We start from the raw sequence: 15293 nt of genomic DNA on the forward strand, positions 1-15293 counted from the left end.
ATGGACTGTGGAGACACCCCAGTGCCTCTGGCAGCTTCCAAAAATAAGGGTCTAATGCCTTCCTTTTTCTAAGGTTAAAGCATTTCATGGATCTATTAAATAGAAAATGTAATATGGATATAGTCTGCTGGTTTTAATGTTGGAGTAGTACTGACAACTAGCAAAGGAATATCCAGCTGTTAAAAATTATTGCTGTCTTTTCTACCCCACACAAGTTCTGTGCCTGCTTGAAGAGAATAACATTCATATGTTGTGGTATTCACATGCCAAGGCAGAGCACAAAAAAATGGGTTATCATGTCCTTAAGAGGAGGAGGGCAAGTCTGGTGTGAGATAACCAGCATTGTGTTTCACTGGAATGAATTTTCAGAAGAGCTTTGAAGAGCAGTGTAACGATACTTGAATTGAAATTTCCAGATATCATTGCATTTCTCCTCCATTATTGACATTTATCTTTTATCCTCTCTTTTCCTCTTTGTGGAATAACTAATATGCAAAAGGAGCCATGCCAGACTCACTCAAATATATTAATAAAATGGGCTAAAATAGAATAGCCTTCCTAAATAACAGAGAAAAGGAGAAAGCTTTAAATTAATCTACAGAATATAGAAACAAGACTGAGGAAAATGATGTCCTGCACCAGGCTTTGAAATGGAAGTTATGACATAAAACCCTTAAGTAGAAGCTTACTAAATCAAATTGTCATTAAACCTGGGAATGTTTTTAGACTTAATATGACTCTAAGGCTTGTATTTCTTTATTCTCTCAGAGAAAGGCTGAATTTACTTTGTTGGCTGAGTGTCTCTGGGCAGACTTGTTCTGTAACTGGGACATGGTTGCTGTAAAGAAGTCAGGAATAAGGTAAGAATTCAGAAATAAGTTAAGAAGTCAGAAACAAGAAAATGCTTACTGCATTCCAGCCAGCAAGTAAGAGATGGGAAAACAAGTACCTGACTTTCACAAGACTTCAAAAATAGGCTCAACAAGGGAATGAGTGGGGGAATTTCAGCTCCCAGCTCAGCAATGAGTGCCACATAACCTTAGTGGTTTGAAAGTGTCATGGTTCAGCTGCCTATAAAGTCTTAATATCCTGGGAGGAAGAAAAATGGTATTTTTAAGCAGAGGCAGATTTTCAGAAAAGGCTAGGACTCCAAATTTAACAAAGATTATTCTCTGAAAAATCTTGTCACTCCTAAGAGTTTCCTCCGAATTCGTTGCCATAAACACTCCCTACCGTATTTACTTCAGAAGGCTTTATTTCAAGCTCTAATGGAATCCATAACTTTTGCATTAAAAAAACCTTGGACTCTTCTCTTTAGTAGTGTGAAAGTACCATAAATCAGACCTTGGAGGGGTTAAAAGGTCTTTTGGAGATAGGGTAACAAGTTCTTTCTTTCAAACAATCATCTTGAGATGGCTGCTGGTGGAAATGGAACTCCTGGAGTTGGCAGTCATAAAGTCATGAGGAACAGAGCAGGAAAGGAAAACTTCATCTGTCAGGACTCAGAGTATCCAGAGGGGCTTTAAAGCTTCTACAAGCATGCAAATAACTTTTTTTCACCAATATCTAATTTGAACAATTTAAATCCTATACCAATAAATCCAAAATTGTGACTGCCCGTTTGTTTTTGTCAAATTCAAAAGCTGCTAATATTTGTAGGTCCCCTAAAACATTTTTCATTGAGAACTGGAACATTTGGTTTTCAGGTTTATAGCTTTTTCAAATAAAATTGAAAGAGATTGTGAAGTGTTGTAAATCACTTCTTGAAGTGACTATTTTACCAATTTAATGTATGTTTTGGAGTAAATTATTTAACCTTACTGGACCTTAGCCCACCATTAGCAAATTTGGATTGATGACATTCCTCCACTTCTAGCAGGCAGTAGCATTCCCACGCTTTCCATCTCTAAGAAGTCTTATGAGGATAATTGCATTAAAAATCTCAAGTATGGTGCAGCAGGGAGAGCTGTTACCTCTGTGTGCATATCAGAAATATAGAGAAGTTCACCAAATAGGCATTTGAAAGACTAAATAATACACTTTACCTCTTTTTCTTTGGGGTGTGAGAGGCTGATTGACTGGACTTTTCTCAGTTTATATTCCTGCACCGAGTTTTGGTATAAACATACAAAATGGATGCATAAAAGAGCCAAAATTCAGTCAGAACAGTTAAAAACATCCAAAACCCACGGCACATGCCTTGGATTGCCAGGTATCAGCCACACTGATTTTCTTGTTTCCAGAATATCCTCTTTGGTTTCTGGAAGAGTTTTAAATAAAGTGAAGAAGCAAAGTCACGCTTTTAAGGATTGCTTACTGAGATAGTTTCAAATTCAGTTCAGTCAGCAGAACTGTCCTGGATAGCAGAAACAAACTGAATACCTCTCTCTCACCTCTATCTCTCATACTGAAAATATTTAAGAGATGCATGGGATTGAAACCTTTCCTGATGGTGTGGTTGAGTGAGGACTCAAAATGACATAAACCTGTGCCTTGTAAGGTCTTTGCCAAGACTTGGATTTTGTCTCTTCTGATATGCATAAAATCCACAGGTAAAGCTCTTTCTAGAAATCTTCAGATCTGTCCTCAGATCCACCTTATCCTATTCCCATTAATCCCTTTGAATTTGGTTTGAGGAATGCAAGTTTTGGACTGTAGAATTATTCCGTGTGCATTCCAGAACTGGAGAGTTATAAAGTTCTTACTTCAGCCCTGGAAATGTCTGAAATGAACCTCCTGGGTGTATTTCTGCCTGCCCAGCAGTGTCATAAAAATTTTAATGCAAATTTCAAAATGTGAAATGTATAGTGTAAAATATAAAAATGCCTGTAGAGAAACCTGTGGCCATCAGTTATTGTGGTTTATAAAAAGAGAATTAGCTACTTCACACTTTTTTGTTGTTGTTGTTTTCAACCCTTATTATTCATCACAGAAGACTGAGTAGTCTCATGGTTCTCCTTCAATATTGAAAAGTAAGTTAATTTATTGCTGTGTATGAACCAGTTGCATACTCAAAAGCACACATGAGAGGAATCACTTAAAGTACTTCTTTTCTGTCATGGGAGTATGACTCATGCACTTTTATTTGTACCCACTATCTTGCCAACATTTTTTGCTGAAAATCTTCCAGGGAAGAAAAAGATGAATATTTAAAGACTTATGACATTTTTAGTAAAGTGCTCATGATCACTGTGATAAATAATACAATAATTTAAAGCTTGTGTGCAGGAAAAAATAAAACAACCCAATTATTTTTATTCGGTATCCTGGGCACTTTACAGTACAAAAGGTATCCAAGAGAGTGTGCTAATTTGATTTTTTTTTCTTAAACATTTCTAGTCTTTTCAGGAAGGAACAACAAGGTTTTGTGTCTCTGATGATGGGCATCAGGCATGGAGATTGCTTATCAGTTTCTGACTTTTCAAAAATGACATAATCTCTATGTTTCTCAGTTTCTTAACTGAAAAGGAATTAAAATGTATCAATACTTTTTTTAAATTGGGGTTAGGGTTAGGGATATACTAGGGCTAGGGATACTACTATGATAGCTATGATGAGAAGTATACTGTTATGGATAAGTATTGTTAATTTTTCCCCATTATTTCTTTCATGGGAGTATTGTCTTTTTTTCTGCTTAAAAATTGACAATGAGCAGAAGGATTTTGCTCGGTGTGTTTGTTGAAAAATATTTGCATATAGAGTAGGTGAAGAATCAGTGATCTAGGGAAAATTTATGAACATTTCTTGGTGTGTTTGTTTAATGGATGCAGTCTGTTTTAGCTTCCTGCAGGCTGGGTTTGTGGCTTTGGTCCTGCAGCAATGACAGGTGGTATAGCTAAACTGCCAGGACTCCCTAGGAAGAATTTTCTTTATTGTACTTGTTCTTTATAAAATCATAAGTGATTTACGAACACAAATGTTGCTGATTTCAATAGAAAAAAATAAATCCAGGGAAATCACGTGGGTAATTTTGGATATCTTGCTCCTACAGTATAGTTTAAAAAGCAACCAATTTATTTGAACCTGTTATTGAAATATATCTGGCAATGTATTTTCCTCCAGGGTATGACATAATGGTCATCCCTGCCTCCTCCATAAAGGTCTGCCATAGTCAAGACACCTCTTTTTTGTGGTGGTTGTATCTCTTGTCTGTAATACCTATGTAGTCTATGAAATACTGGATAATCCACCCTTTTGTGTAGTGCTTTGTGCATTGTAGCTCAAAGATGGCCTTGCAGATGATATTATATATAAAGAAAACTAAAAAGATACTGTGCCAGCAGTACCCAGTGAGAAAAGAAAGACTTCTATTTGCAATTCTGAAATGGCATTTATAAGGGTTTCTCTCTTCAGCTGTGTCTCAGGCACAGGAGGCCAACGTGTCCCATGGCCTGAGCTCACTTGGAATGCATCTGTGCAGGTGTGCTCTGAAATGGAATAGTTTGTCTGGAGGGAGTTTGCTGGGAGATTATTTCCTATTTTCATCGTGTACTGCACAAACATTGAGCATCGATAAGAAAGCTCAAGCCTTATCTGCATTATCTGGCAGATCATGTAGCAGCCCTCCAGGTGAGCCAGGCTCCTTCCAGAATGCCTTGTCCAGCTCCAGGCTGTGCTGCCTGTGCTACAGGACAAGGGTTGGGTGCTGGGTGCTGGCTGGAGAGTCCTCAGTCCCTCAGAGCCTCTGCCCTCACTCTCTGCAGTGCACTGGGCATGGAATGCCAATTGTTTTATCATCATGCATCTTGAATATATGGAAACCAACCCAATACTCCTGTTGTTCTTACCCAGTTGTTGGAGAGTTTCGTGGAAGTACTTAGGGAGATGGATAACAGAGTAGTTTTGTTTGTTGGTTTAATGCCTCTCAACTAGTGGAAGAATATTTCAAGCTTACAGACATGGTAAAAGGGATGAAGGAAAAATATTAATTAAATGCTTGTGTTCAAAATTCTCCAAAATTATATTGAGGAAGACAGGCCTTGGTTTTCCTATGACTGAAAAGGGGTCACGGTAGCAAATATATTGAACCCTTGTATGTGCCCTGCCATCTGAGATTAATTGTGACCTGGTTGTCTCCTCTCGATGCTGAGGGCACAGTGTTATTTTGCCTGGAGGAACATGCCAAGTACTCACACTCACCTTATCACTGCTGCATTAATCTGTACATTTTGAGTACATTTATTCTTGTTTTATGCACCAGTCCTTGCAATTTGGGTATTCTCTCAGTCACCTCCAAATAACTTCGTGATAATGCTGGTTCAGAGGTTCATATACCTGTTCAGGGAGGACAGGGATTCACTCCCTATATGTACTTGATGTAGTATAGACACAGGTATAAACAGTTGACAGTACTCTGTGTATGGGCTTTTATTCCAGGATAACACAAAGTATTTCAATAGAATTAGGGCAGCAAACCCTCCTACCCCACAGAGAAAGAGCACACACACACACACACACACACACACACACACACACACACACTGCTTTTAGCAGAGTAGATGACATCCTATAAAATTGCAGCCTGGTTTGCTTCCTGATTACTCCTGTAGCTACTCCATGTAGCCATTCCCCTATTTGCTCTGCATCATAATTTTCAGTGCAGGCTACAAGGCTTGCTTAGGAAGATTTATGGCCACCAATTTGGCTATACTTAGCCATTAAAGAGCGTGGCATGTGCAGAGTATCTGGGAAGGATAAATCAGACCACAACAAGGTTGATATAACATTGAGAGACTACTTTAAAGAGAGTATTACTGACCAGAGAAAGCCTGTACAAAACCTAGAAGAAATAAGTGAATTGTTAAGACTTAATTTTGCAGTCAGGAAATATATGTTGATAGGTTGTGAGAGACAATTGATGCTAATTGTGGAAGTAATTGTTTTATTGAGTTTTAACTGCTTTGTTTCCATCAATCCACTAATGTTTATAGTTAGTGTGGGAAGCTGTGTGCCATCCAGGTGCAGTCACAGTGCATTTTGGTGCTTTTTGAAAGCCCTGAATGAGGATGGAACCACTTCATCATGCCCCAGGCAGGAGGTGAATAAGGCTTCTTTGCATACCCACAGCTGGGACAAGGCAGTACCTGAAAGTTTAGGGGTTGGCTTTAGGATTTCCAGCCTGTCCCAATGGAGCTGTGTTGGTCCAGTGCTGAAATCTGTTACTTTTTTGAGTATTGATGCTCACTGTCACTGGTGGAGGCACCAATGAGACTCAAGAAAAGACTGGCAAGGTTGAGAGATACTTTAGGAGAGAATGGTGTTGAGTGGATTTTTCTGGAGATGAGTGAGGAAGGAAGTGAGCCATTCTAAAATATTCAGCTGCCCATTGCTGGGAGGGGGCAAATATCACAGCACTCTTAAGAAAGCAGGTTACAGGTATTCTGAATTTTATAAATATCAAAGTAAGCTACAGGAACATAATCAAAATTGAGAAGATAATAGATCTAAGGCTGTCAAGGGCTGCATGTGTACTATCAAAAACCACCAGTTATCATATCCTATACAAATATTCATTGCATATTTTTATTTTGAGATTTGGCCTCATAGAGTAAAACTTTTTGCAGTAACTTTTTAAACTCTTCCACTGGAAGCTGTCTGGATGGTTTGTAGGTTTATTTACATCTAGGTTAAAATTTGACAGCCACAGTTCTGTGGGCACAGTCTCATACTGTCTTCCTACAAATCAAATTCAAGATGCAGAGTTTAGCAGGGCCCTATGACTTTGAGCTATTTTTATCCTCATAATGTAACTGGGAGGACAAAACCATGTGTGCCTCAGGCAGAAACTTATGTATAAGAGCTGCTCTCTCCACATTACTTGTAATACATTTTAAAATGAATTGTTTTATCCTCTGAATGACTGCTTTGAAGGCAGCTGTGAGTGAACAAGACATTTTAAGTGGAAAATGTATTTCCTGCTCCTTTCAGCCTGTGATTTCCCTCTTCCTTTCTACGTGCCCTTTGCATTTCTTCTGTGGGCAGACTAAGGCTCCCTCTCTGTGCTCTCCCACACATCTGCTATTATTTTTTATTACTATTTTTACTGACTATCCCAGCACCTGCTGAATTCTAGCAGTCTTCTTACTGAACCTGAGAGATACAGTTAATTTCTCTACAAAAGAGGAGGTGGAACCAGTGGTTGAATGCAGCCATCAGCCTGGCATGATTCCCAGAAGCTCCAGGGGTATATTTTGTGTTGTGCTAGCCTGAGGGTTCCTCAACTTTCTTCACTAAAAGATTTTCTGGCTTGTAGAAAAGACAGAAGGTCCCTGTTCAGAGATGTCTATATATTCTCAGATTTTAATACTGGAGAATTTTCACTTGCAGAACAGGTGGGATTTCTGTGGTAGAAGAAAAAAGGCTATGAAAGGCAGTTGCAAGACTGCAGAAATTACATATTTTTCTTCTTGCTGAGCAGCAGCAGAAATAATCTTTTGTTGCCCCATGCTGAATGGCAGCAGATGCTGGGGCTTTACAATACATCAGGTTCTTAGTCGAAAGGAAATAAGTTGCACAGACTTTGAAATATTTTCTGCTGGTCCGTTGCTATTCATAAGTTGTAAACAACCATGCTTGCCTTTGTCAGAGAGGATAAAACAAACAATATGGTATGCAGGCAATTTTGCCAGAAGAAAATCCTGCTCAGATTTCATTGTACAAGGAAATATGTTTCCTAGAAAAAAGTACTATATTCTGTTATTTTCAGTCCTATCTGGTCCAAGTCTCAGTCAACACCAGTAAAACCACATGCCCAGTACTGGGCAGCCAAAATAAAATAAAATCAACAAATAATACATTTATTGAAAATGCAATTTCAGAATTGCCAGAATTGACAATCGGATCAAGAGAGATTTACTGAAAAATTTAAAATTTTGGGTGGAATGAAAATGAAGCATTCTGCAGAGCAAAAACTGCCTGAGAAATGTAGCAATATGATCAGATTCACCAAAATCTTTTATAGGCGGTATTTCCAGCATTTCTGAAGTTTTAAACTTAATGAATAAGTAAACAGAGACTAGTAAATGTGGGCTTGCTTCTCATTTTTTACTCTGTGTAAATTTTAGAACTCTTAAGTCCTCATTTTTACTTGGTGGTAATTTCTTTTCTGGTTAGACTCTATAGGTATGTATTGAGCCACAGTAACCTTGTGACAGACATTTTAAAGGAGAATTTGAATGAAAATCTTCTGTGCACTTCTGGACTACATCCTCATTAACTGAGTTTTTTTGTTTTGTACCAAAAGGCTCCAAAATGTTTTCACTGACCTAGGAGAATAATTAACGGGTAACTGATATTAGTGAAAAGAGAAAAAAGAAAGGCCATTAAGTCAAAGGCAGTGTTAATGTTCCCAGACACATTCCAGTTATAAAAGACAACCCTCTGTTATTTATCATCCTGTTTAAAACTGAAAAAATCCAAGCTCGCAGACAAGTACAATAAAAGCTTGGAATGATGACTCTGCCTTTTAATAAAGTTCAACTTGCAAAGCTAAAATTGTTTTCCAGTCTAAGGAAAAACATGATTTAGACAGGAAAAAAAGTGAAATTGATCAAAAAAATATTTTGTAACTATCTTTAGGTGGAAGTTTATGGATACACAAAAGGGGACACAATGAATCAGGATAGAACGACATTTTTAACAGTCACTTTTCCCTGCTTTTTGAAGACATTCATGTAATGTTTCATCCTTGTCAACCCTACTTGCTTCCAAATGTGTTTTACTAATATTAGCACTTTCAAATTGTATTCACAGAATTTCTCTAGGTGGCCTATTAAATTGTGGCTTTTATGTTATTCCAGTTTTACTGTTATATTCACTGTCATCATTCTCTGATGATATTTGAATAAAGGTCCGTGTTACACCAACCCACCAGCTTCACAGAAAACGGTTTCTCACCCAGGGATGGGACACAGCTGCTTCCACAGCAAGCATTTGGTCACTCATTGAATGGATCCTGCTCCATTGCTGCCAGCATTGGAAAATAAACTTTTTTGTGTCCCACCTGTGGGAAGAGGAGAGTTTTGCTGGGAAATAACTCTGTTGTAAGCTTTCTCCCTCAATGCAATGTCCAGTCTGGATGAGATTCTGCATTGGGCTTTCAAACAGAGAAATTTAAGCTGGTTCAATCATCTGAAAAAGAACACTTTCCCCCTTCTGGTTATATTAAAATGCAGGGAAATAGTGTGTCAGGGTCAGTTCTTTAGTTCCAGGCCTGGGCCTGGCCAAATTTCCCTGGAAAGTGCAGGCTACCAAAGCTTCTGGTGGCTGTTATCCAGCAGAATATTGAAATTGCCTCTACTTGAGAGAGAGTTTCAGAATAAAGAAGCAGCTGGACCTCATGGGGGTGGGGAAGGGGATAAAAAGGCAATTTTTGTGCCTTCTGTAGAAGCTGTGACAAATAAGTGAAGCTCCATCCTACAGGCCATTTTCACTTTACCTTTTCTTCTCTGCTATGTATCTCCCTCCTAGCATTATCGTCATTTATTATACCCTTAAGACTCATCTCTGTGACTTCTTCCTTGATAAGATAGCTAAGAATTCAGAATTTGATTCCTTTCATTTTTATGCATGCCACCTTTTAGGAGGGTTTCTGACAATTTCTGTATGGAGTGATTTTACTAAGGAATCAAGGGCAGATAGATATTTTCTTCCTCCTTAGCTTGTGCATCAGACTAAAACTTGCAGATGCTGTCTGTTGTTAGACAAGTACTTAGAAGAAGTGGCAGAGACCAGGATATCGTGAACGATATGCACACATATGAAAAGCAAATTGCTCCTGTAATTTTAGACTTGAGACTTTTGGAATCAACCACTAACTAAGGACAGGCTACAGGTAATACATGGCTTTTTCTGCCATGGCCCTCCTTGGTGTGGGATGTGCACACATGCAGTGTGTGACCTTCCTTAGATGATAATTTTAACAGTATGTACCATTAGGATGTATTTAATCTCTTTTACTTGGAATTAATTAAGAAGCTCAGCATTTCACTACATTGTCATTAATACCTAGAAATTTTGCATGAGTTTACTGAACAATGTATCAAGTCCAATTTCATACACAGGGAGGAAAGGCTATTTTTTGTGTTGGCTTAGCCACCAGATCTGCAGCCAGCAGCTGCCTGATTTAATACACCTATCACTTCATAGAAGATAAAGAATATTGATAAGGGAGAATGATAAGTTTGGAAAACATGCTAAATGAACAAGAGGTGTAACTGGAAAGAATTTCAGTCTTTTTTTTACCCCCAGAACAAGGGGAAAAAATAAAATATTCTATTTAAAATTCTTTATTATATACTGTTGAAAGGTTTCTGTCCCTTCTGATGAATACAATTTCCACATTATGGCAGTTCAAAAGTATGTTGTTAAAATTGACTTTCCACAAAACCAAATCTACAGTGTGTTTAGTTTATGGAGAAAGGAGAAAAGTGAAAAGTTCTCTGCTGAGTGTATTCCACCTCTTTTTCTAAAAACAATTAAATCCATGCCAGTGTATCTAATCCACATTGCATTAAAACCTAGACTTCCTCACTCTCACACACAGGTGCCAGTTCTGTCTTGCTTCTCAGAGAGTGTTTACCATGGCAAAATCTCCTGTTATTCCATATATATCCTGTCATAAAAAGACTTCATTATTATATTTCCCAGTGATGCTACCAGTGCATCACAAAATAGTATCATAATTAAAAACTAAACTGATGTCAGCAGCATAAAAATGAATGAAGAGCACAGTGATGCAGAATACCTTTATTTTGTGTTTATTACCTTACTAATTTATAAAACCATTAAAATGTTTAGAGCTGTCTTTCTTAATATGTGAGCTCACAAGGTGATTCTGTACCAACAACAGGAAATGCAAATAAATATCCACAATTTAATAACTAGAATGAAGAAACCAGCTTTTAAAAACTGGGATGATTTATCTTCCCAGTCTTAAATAAATAATGAAAGAGAAAACCTGACTATTTTTACTTTAGTGTTTTATTTCAGTTAATTGTTGCACAAATTAAATTGAACATAGTATAAGGAGAAATGGATAATTACTCAAAGGCAATTAAAGGTTCTGAAGACTCTGTAGTGATTATGATTATTTTCTTTGGAAAACAAAAGTGCCATTTATCTCTAATATATTCTGTCTAATTAAGTCCATATGCAATTATCATTCTCTTACCATCCCTTTCCAATGGGAACTGTTTTTTAAAATATCTGGCAAGAGAGGATGTAATTGTGTGCAGTGGGATACTCCTGTACATAAAGAATGTCTTAGGTTTTGTCCAGTTTGGATTCATTGTGCTTCCTAGGCTGATTTTACTTGGTGACTTTGGACATGTCCTGCTTCATGTTGGACACATGGCACAGTCATTTTTCTGGCTCTTGTGTGTGCCACCCTATTCCTCTCTGAATGCTCCATAATTTACCGTATCTTTCTCGTTTTGCAGAGCTTTGTTGCTGCCCTCATGGTCCTACAAGTTAGACTGTGCAATCTTGCACGAGAGGAGATGGAAAAATTGTGGTGCAGACCCAGAAACCTTCATTCTTGAGCTGCTTCTGCGGCCAGATAATCAAAGGGGCAAGAGAATCTAGAGGGAATGAAGAAAATTGCCCTTCAAAACAGGCCTTGAATTTTTAGCCGATAAGAACTCGACATTGTCTTCTCCATTCTCCCCGGGTGTCTCCAGCCCAGCCCTTTCCTGGCTTGTAGAAAGAGCTCTCTTGTGTGCAACATTAAGCACAGCTTGACTTTTGGAGGGCATCACTATGGGATGTGCTCTGTGGCATGTGGACAGTGGTACCAGCACACTTTGGCTGCACTGAGCCATTTTATCAGTCCTTGAACCCTTAATGACATGGGAAGGAGTAGCTGTAGCTGGTGCAGCTTTTGGTGTTGGGGAGCAGAGGCTGCGGGGTTCCCCAAAGAGCAGGGAGTGGGGTTCACACTGAGACCTGGAAACGGGGGGTGGAGGAAAAGGATGGGCATTTCATGGTTTGTTGAGCTTTTATTTTCTACACAACAAGTATGAAACCATAAAACACAGGAGTAAAGGTGACTGGACACAAGTTAAGGCTGCGTTTTACAATCTATTCTTAATGCTGGCTGTATTTCATATATTTATTACTCTTCATGTCTATTTTCCTGGATTGGAACTTTCTGCTTGTATAGTTCTGAAGTGTCAGATGTGGCCAGATAGATGTGCTACTAATAAAGTACAGAGCATTTTTTCCTCTCTATGAAGTGTACAGTAACATGAATGTTTGATGGCTAAAAAAAAAGAGATTTACCATCCTGAGCATCTAAGCCACTACTGAAATAAAATGCAAGACTCTGCAGTATTTGTTTCCCCTAAGCTAATATCCTAAACCAGTTCCTAAGTAGATATATGCTGTTTTATCTACATATCTCCTAAATACTCTTAAACCTCTATAAAATAATTCCTTAATACTACTGATGCTTGTACAATTAACCAGATTTCTGGATTTAGCCACAATGGTGTATCATGCAAATTGAATTTGATATATAGGAAATTGTTTTGAAACTAAAACTGGCTGCCTAAGGCAGTTAAATATAAATAGAAAAATGTTGGGATTATCCTCATTTGTTTAGGATCTTAACATATTGTCCTCAAAATGCACCTACATTTAACTGATTGCCTGTTTTTTCACAAACAAGTCCAGAATTTTAAAATTATTTATTGGCATGGATGCCAACTCTTTGCAATTTAGGCACCTATAGTTAAATAGCTAAACCAATATTTGAACTCCTAAACAAAAACTAACTCAGCCTCATAATGCTGCAGAGAGTCAGTGGCTCCCTTCAGGGTTTGCTGGTCTCAGCAACTCTTGGTGATCATGGTCTCCTTGTTTGAATGCCTCAAGTCAGGCACTTTGTATACTGGTTTAGAAATATGAAATGATGATTTGTCACAATGAAATTCTCAGTGCAGTTGGACTAATCAAGGACTAAATAGATTACTACTGTAAAAGGAAATCGCATTTTTTTGAAACATCTGGAAATTTTAGCTAGCTTTCTCAAAGACTCTTTTTTAATCAGCTTGAATATTCTTATCAGTACTATGTAAGGAAAAATAATGACTCTCTCTGTTTTGATCTCTAGATTCAGGTCAGCCTTGTCTCAGCCAGTATTTTGTGGGAGCAGATATCTGTTTGAAGGGCATGCATTGTACAAATCACTGCATTTTAATAATGAGTTTAAATGGAATCTGAGAAACAATCTGTCATTCATAAATGAAGCTTGAGAAAGAATCAGAAAGAGTATAGATCTCGCCTTGAAATTATAATGATGTTAATTTTTGTCATTTCATCCTCAGTTGGTCCATTCCTTGATTAACCCCATATATGATGCACAAAAGGCAATGAAAGATGCACATCCTTGTGAATGAGCTCCCATTATCCATCACACTGGCACAAGGAAATAGATTTCACCATTGCTTGGGCCAGTTAAGTATAACCTAAATTAATTGTGCTACCCACCAGGGGAGCTAGTGGGGTTCCTCTGGGAAAGAGACAACTTCCCGAGGCCTTTATAATGTCTGCTGGCGTGATTTTTGGGTTGGAGCACTGCATCTTTGCACTGCAATGCCAATAAGGCAAGGCGGGAAAATATTCCTGGTCTTACAGCGTTCTTTATGTGGCCATGAGCTGTATATGCCACAAGGACTGCCAGCCAGAGAGAGAAAAGAGTTCCTGGAACACTCGCCATGCTCCTCAGGGATCCCTCAGATCAAATGTGGGGCTGGTTTGGGCAAAAAATAGCAGAAAATGCAGCTGTAGGTGTTGTGGTGTCATGCACACTCCTCATGACCCACGGGTCAGCCTCTTCTGTGCAAGGGAGTAGAAAGGCAGCTCTTCCTATTTATCCAGAGGTACCACTTTGAAGTTCTCAAAGGCCATGTCAGGTGGGAAAGAATGCTGCTGCTTTACTACATCAGAAGGAACATGAAATAATCTTTGTAATTAATCAACGTACAAGCTGCATATTTTACTACTTTTTTTCCAAGACGTAAATTATATTTCAAGCTGTGCAGGTGCAGTACTATTCAGGTCACACATGGAACTCAATACATATTTTCCAGAAAAAGGGTGATTGTGTAAAATTTTTACATCAGTGATGATGAGCATTTGTCAATGTTTTATTATACAGTAAATGCAAATTTTCTCAAATTACTTATAAGGTTAATGCCCTCATGTTTATTGGAATGGTTTCTAAGACAGTGAGCAAGAACCTGATACTGTAAACTGTGGAGATACAAACAAAATATTGGCAGTGATCCTGCTAGTGTCAGGACACACAATTAGAGTGTATGCTCTTAAAGCTAAGCTGGAGAGCCTTTGTCTAGTTTGAAAGACACTGCTGCACACAATGGAATCCATTTTTCTTCTGAGAACCCTTAGATGAAGGTACAATATGCTACCACCTTCAGTCTGTTCTGTTCTGCTCTATTCAGTGAAGGCACTGGTCTATCTTACCTGATTCAATCTCGAGGTGATGAAAGGAAGATCAGTCTTGCAAAACTTTGGTTAAGTCATGCAGAAAAATAACATCTTTCTGTTTGCTGGTTATTTGCTATCCTCAATTCCATATTAAATTCATGTCAAAAACCCTTCTTTCCAACAATCAGCACTTCAAGCTCAAAGTCACATTTGAAAACCAAACTGCTTCTTTTTGTTCCATAAATTATGGCAAACTGCCTGAAGAGTGTTTATTTTTAGTTGCTTGTTTTAGGGGGGCTGATAGAAAGGTTTAGGTCACTGGCTGTAGCTGTTTGCTTATACAGTCAAAAATACAAGTAAAATGTACAGAATTGAACAGTCCCTTCATATGTAGAAGCAGATGGGCTTCCATTTGCTTCTCCCACTGCCTTGGAACAAAGCAGAGGGAAAGAAATTCTGAACTACAGACCTGCATGAGAGAGGGGAAGTGGTTCTCCTCCAGGACTGGTGTGGCACAATGTTGGCTTTAGATGTAGGAATTGAAACTTTGTTTAGCTGCTCTAACAGTGCTGGAACTGCTTCCAAACTGGACTTTACAAATGTGCTCGGGTGCTTTTCTGGCTGATAGGAAGGTAATTCCATTCTTAAACATCTGCTGAGTTTTGCGTTATGAGTGTGTTCTCTCTCTATGCAATGTGATTGCTAACAGGAAAAAAGGCAGAAACTTTGTTTTGCAAGGAAGGAGTGGCCAGGAGTCATTAAATATTTCTTGTTCAGTCTGTTCAGCTCCTTTACCTGAATTGAGTGCAAGAGCTGCAGCAGTGGAAGGACTTGTCTGAACTGAA

At 38.3% G+C, this 15293-nt stretch overlaps 1 long non-coding RNA gene across 1 annotated transcript in view; it reads left to right on the forward strand.

Annotated features, from left to right (window-relative positions):
- LOC138116541 (uncharacterized) overlaps window positions 1-12294 on the forward strand; it is a 78848-nt gene extending 66554 nt beyond the window's left edge. The window contains exon 3 of the long non-coding RNA XR_011154194.1: window positions 11439-12294. This is a non-coding gene — a long non-coding RNA (uncharacterized lncRNA). The remainder of the gene's footprint in view (window positions 1-11438) is intronic.
- Window positions 12295-15293: the final 2999 nt, after the last annotated feature.

The sequence above is a fragment of the Aphelocoma coerulescens genome, chromosome 1, assembly GCF_041296385.1.
Source record: "Aphelocoma coerulescens isolate FSJ_1873_10779 chromosome 1, UR_Acoe_1.0, whole genome shotgun sequence".
Lineage (NCBI taxonomy): Eukaryota > Metazoa > Chordata > Aves > Passeriformes > Corvidae > Aphelocoma > Aphelocoma coerulescens.